Raw genomic sequence first — 4,549 nt, 5'->3', positions numbered from 1 at the left:
TGAAGGACTTATTCAAAACACAGGGCGCAGCCTGTAGAATAAACCCCAAAATCCAATTAAAACCACATTCCCAAGCATGGGTCTCACAAGTTTCTTCCTGCCAGTGTGTAATTCTTTGTTTCTTCACCAGGGTCAGTTCTTAATTTTTTTTTTTTGTAATCAGGAATTCCTGGACTTTGGTGGTTTCAATGGAGCGAGTGTTTTTTCTTCTCTTTTTCTGAAACAGTGTGGTTCAGCATCATACAGGGGAGAGGTTACCAGCACATCACCCTGTAATGGGTTTTGCTTCTTTTAGAAAAAAATCCAAAGGCACAGTAGGTCTGTCAGTGGACAAGGGAGAGGTTACTAGCACTTCACCTTGTCTTTTTTTTTTTTCTTTTCCCTGCTGTCCAGAAGGCACAGCAGAGTTAGAAGGAGGAATAGGCTGATCATCAGTCGGAGAGTCCTCCCGAGGTGGAGGGGTCTTTTTACAGTGAGAAACATGGGTCCAGGTAGGCAGTCCTTGGCACTTCACAGCGGTGTCGGTGGTTAACAGCACTTGGAAAGGGCCTTTCTAGCATGGAGTCAAAGCAGTCTTTCGTTGATGGACTTTACGTAGACTCAGTCTCCTGGTTTCAATGAATGGCAGGGCTGCTACGGTCTTTAGGTAGCACTTCTTTACCTGTGAGAAAAACCTAACACATTTCATTAATGCCTGGCAGTGTTTTGCAGGTTTTCTAGCTGCTTGGGCACATTCAGGCCCCCCTTTTCTTGGCTGTCAGCCAAGTCTTAGCTGTGGGCAGTGCCCTTGGATGGGCCAGCATCTTATCTTTAGACTGAGCTTGCTAGCTATTTTTTTTTTTCAGTTAACTCGTTCTGTTCTTTTTCTTTCTTTTCTTCTTGGCTTCTTTTAACTTACAAAGGAAACTTCCACTCTTCACTCATACACCTTTTCTTAACAATGAACACATACACATTGCCATTATACAGTACATTAGTCTTATTATTCAATGTATGCCATATACACCCTTCTAGTAAAATAACTTCTATACAGAGCTTTGGAGCAACAAACCAGGACAAGCACACCCACCTTTGAGGAGTCCACTCGGTATAACCTCTTGTGTCCAATAGCTTTCCTCCCTCCCCAGCCCTCTGGCTAAAAATCTGAGGTAGCCAGAAGGATCCCATGTGCAATATGGGGAGTGGGTTAACCTTTCATGTCCTTGCTTCCAAAGACTGTTGATATGCAAATTTTAACAACATTTTTTTTAATTAAAAGATTTGACTAATGAAGCTTTTTGTATTAGACTTTAGTATATTACATTTTTCCTGATTTATTTAAACACTTTGTTTTCTAAGTTGAATAAAACAAGTATCTGCTTTTTTATTTAACCCTTTTATTTAATTTTGAACTCTACTGTCTTATGAAAATATTAAACACAACAATTCTGGCCACTAGACAAACTTCACAAGACAGGACATAGAACACAAAAATAATTTCTATTGTACTAGTAAATGCATGGTACCTTGAATGCTGTTTAGCTGGCATCCATTTTCTCTGATGATTTGAAAGACATTAATTACTTAAAATATTTCCTTTATATACACATCTTCTGTTTTGCCTAAAATCAACAAGAGTAATTACCCCATATTTCCTTGTATTTGTTTTATAGGCAGCCAGGTTTCAGTGGCTTCTACTTTATTAGTTAGAAAATTCCATTAATACAGATGCTTTCTGGCTTGCTTCCAGATCCACAGCTTAAAGATTCTTACTTTAAAAAAGGACACAATTAACTTTCCTAGACTTTTGACTGCCTTTTACTTTTAACTTCTGCTTTCAAACACACAGTGATCTGAAAAAGACAACACAACCTATATTGGTAGGTTTGCATTTCTTTTTCCTCTGCTACAATATACACTGCACATGTTCTGGGGAAAATGCACATTTTTTTCCACAATTCAATTTCCACACGCTAGCCACATTAATTTTTACACAAGGTGTAACTGTTTTTTTTATGCTTACAAAATCTCCATGCACCCACGGCAAAGTGACAGCTTGACCACACAGAGCCAGGGGCACTGTCCTTCTCTCTCTTTACTAGATTTTTTTATTTGCTATTTTGTTACCTAAAAACAAATTTAAATTTTTTATTTTTTTGGCTTTGACTACCCTGCTGCAGCCACAACTTTTGGTCTTTATTTAAAACATTTTAAATTTTGTAGCATTAAGTCACTTTAAGGATTAAATGCTAAATACCTTAAACAACACTAGTTTCTTGTGCCTGGCAAAAGTATTCTCGGTTTTGCAACTTTAAACAATACTAATTTATCTTAAACTTATAAAATACAGATTGTACACAGCAGGAGTGTTCTTCAGCAAATTAGACTAACGTATTCATAGTTGAATAATTCCACTTAAATAACTTCTTGCCTGGATTACTTACAGAAATTTTTACCAAGTTTCACTGCTTAATTCCCTCTAGCAACTATAGAGTTAACTTCTCACTCTTGGGAGGGCTGTTCTTTTACACCCTGGGGTCTCCTGCAGCGTCTCTTTCAGAGATTCCAGTCCAGGCCGGCTGCCTGGGGCTTCTTCAGCGTCCCCAAACCACACTAGCTCTAGGGTCTCAAAGGCAGACTGTTGGATCTCACTGGATAGTTAAGCTTTGCAAATGTAATCTCAGCACTGTAACTTGTACTGCCTTTGGTTTGCCTCTGTCTATATTTTTTTTTTTACAGCCAGCTGGGCCCGAAAGCAGTTTTTTCTTTTGGTTTATAGTTTATACCATACAAATAAATAATCCATTTGTCCCGGTCTAAGATCAACCAGGATATTCCTGAGGGAATCCATCCTGTCAACAGAAAAGGTTTTGCACCTTGGCCAGTTTTTAGTCGGGGACAAATGAGTAGTAAAGGAAGGCCATTGAATTTGGCATAAGTTTCTCATTTAGATTTAGTCAAACCGGTTGTTCCAGAGATTTCCTTCCAATTTCTAAGTACCAGAGACAACGGGGCGTCCCCCGGGCACTTGCTGCCAAACTGTCCCATTTAGCCTGTAGGGACTCTAACCCCTCTCTGGGGACTCTAATCCCTTTATGGCGATCGCTTACCTTATTCAGGGACTCGAACCCCGAAGACCTGACCTCCCCAGGGACTCAAACCCTGAAGACCTGGATCCTACTCAACGGGTAGGTGGACATTGCTGGGTTTCTACGGGCTTCAGCTGGTTCACAGAACTCGCCTTATCGCCGATGCAGGGATCAGGTTACCGGGCAAGGCTCCTCGAAGCCAGAGGATGCGCACTGCATTGCTTCGGAGTCTGATCCCGCACCGGAGAGTCAGACGAGTCCCGGCGGAGTCGCCAAATTTGTCAGGGACTTTTTAACCCAGACGGCAAGGTTCGTTGTCTGACCGCAGAGTGAGAGACAGGCAACACCAGCAAGGTCCAGTACAAGCTCTTTATTGAAGAGTGCACACAACAATAGAGAGCGGCCCGTCTCCAGAGAGAACCAGCCACGATTACAATAACTAGTGAGATTATATAGACAGTTCCGTCGCATCATAGTTAAAGCAACCCAATCCCCCCCTTTACTAGTTAAAAGCTTTTAATATTCATGCATATCTATGTTCTTTGACAGTACAAACAGTTCATGATGCCTTAGCAGCTTCTTATCAGCTTTTCGTCATGCACTAGAAACTAGGAGATAGGAGGGAGTTAAGAACAGAAACAGGGAGTGAAGACTGCAAGTCTCGATATGTCCAAACAAACCGTTCCTAGTACATTTGGTACAAGAATATGGTCCCCGCCTTTATCTCATTCTTTGAAGCCCAAGCAAGCATTTCCTCATGTTTCACAGAGAGCCAGGAATGGCCCAGCAACTACAGTTAGCCTAACTTTGGCTAAGCTGGCCAAACAGTGTTCTGTACTCCATTTTCCTTGGACCTAACACATGTAACCTGTATGAAGACTGGGAAAACTGACAAGTCCTGTTAAACAAAGGAATACTCTGAATATTCAGGCCCAGAACAATACTGGCGGAGAACTACATGCATCTTTTGGTATCAGTTGTGCTACTATACTAAAGCAAGGATCTAGGTCGGGGTCGGCAACGTTCAGCACGCGGCTCGCCAGGGTAAGCACCGCTCCCATTGGCCCGGGTCGGCAACGTTTGCCCGTGCCGCTTCTCGCCACCTCCACTGGCCCGGGACGGCGAACCGCGGCCAGTGGGGGCCGCGATTGGCCGATCCTGCCGCGTCAGCAGGTAAATAAAACTGGCCCGGCCCGCCAGGGTGCCGAACGTTGACGACCCCTGATCTAGGTTCACCATCTTAAAATATCTCCATTGGTCTTAGTCCACAAAGTTGCTCTCGTTTAAACAAGGTGTGCTTTTTAAACCTACTTAAACCAATGTAATTTTTGTATGTGGACACACTTGCACCAGTTTAATTGGTAAAATTTCTGTACCGACAAGACACTAGGTCTGGTTTTCTTTCAGTATTCTACCATTCTGTGGACTGCAGATGACTTCTCTATAATGTCTCTTATTTTCTAATTTGACAATTCCTTTAA

At 42.1% G+C, this 4,549-nt stretch overlaps 1 long non-coding RNA gene across 2 annotated transcripts; it reads right to left on the bottom strand.

Moving 5' to 3' along the window:
• Positions 1–375: 375 nt before the first annotated feature.
• On the bottom strand, positions 376–3,455 carry LOC117884517. 2 transcript variants are annotated; one of them, XR_004647575.1, is made up of 2 exons: positions 3,090–3,455; positions 376–661 (listed from the first exon to the last, which is right to left on the bottom strand). It is a non-coding gene; the product is annotated as an uncharacterized LOC117884517 (long non-coding RNA). The 2 variants fall into 2 exon arrangements; XR_004647574.1 differs by lacking the exon at positions 3,090–3,455 and adding an exon at positions 2,436–3,077.
• Positions 3,456–4,549: the final 1,094 nt, after the last annotated feature.

This window comes from Trachemys scripta, chromosome 10 (genome assembly GCF_013100865.1).
Source record: "Trachemys scripta elegans isolate TJP31775 chromosome 10, CAS_Tse_1.0, whole genome shotgun sequence".
In the NCBI taxonomy this organism is placed as follows: domain Eukaryota; kingdom Metazoa; phylum Chordata; order Testudines; family Emydidae; genus Trachemys; species Trachemys scripta.
This window is presented reverse-complemented; position numbering and strand designations above follow the sequence as displayed.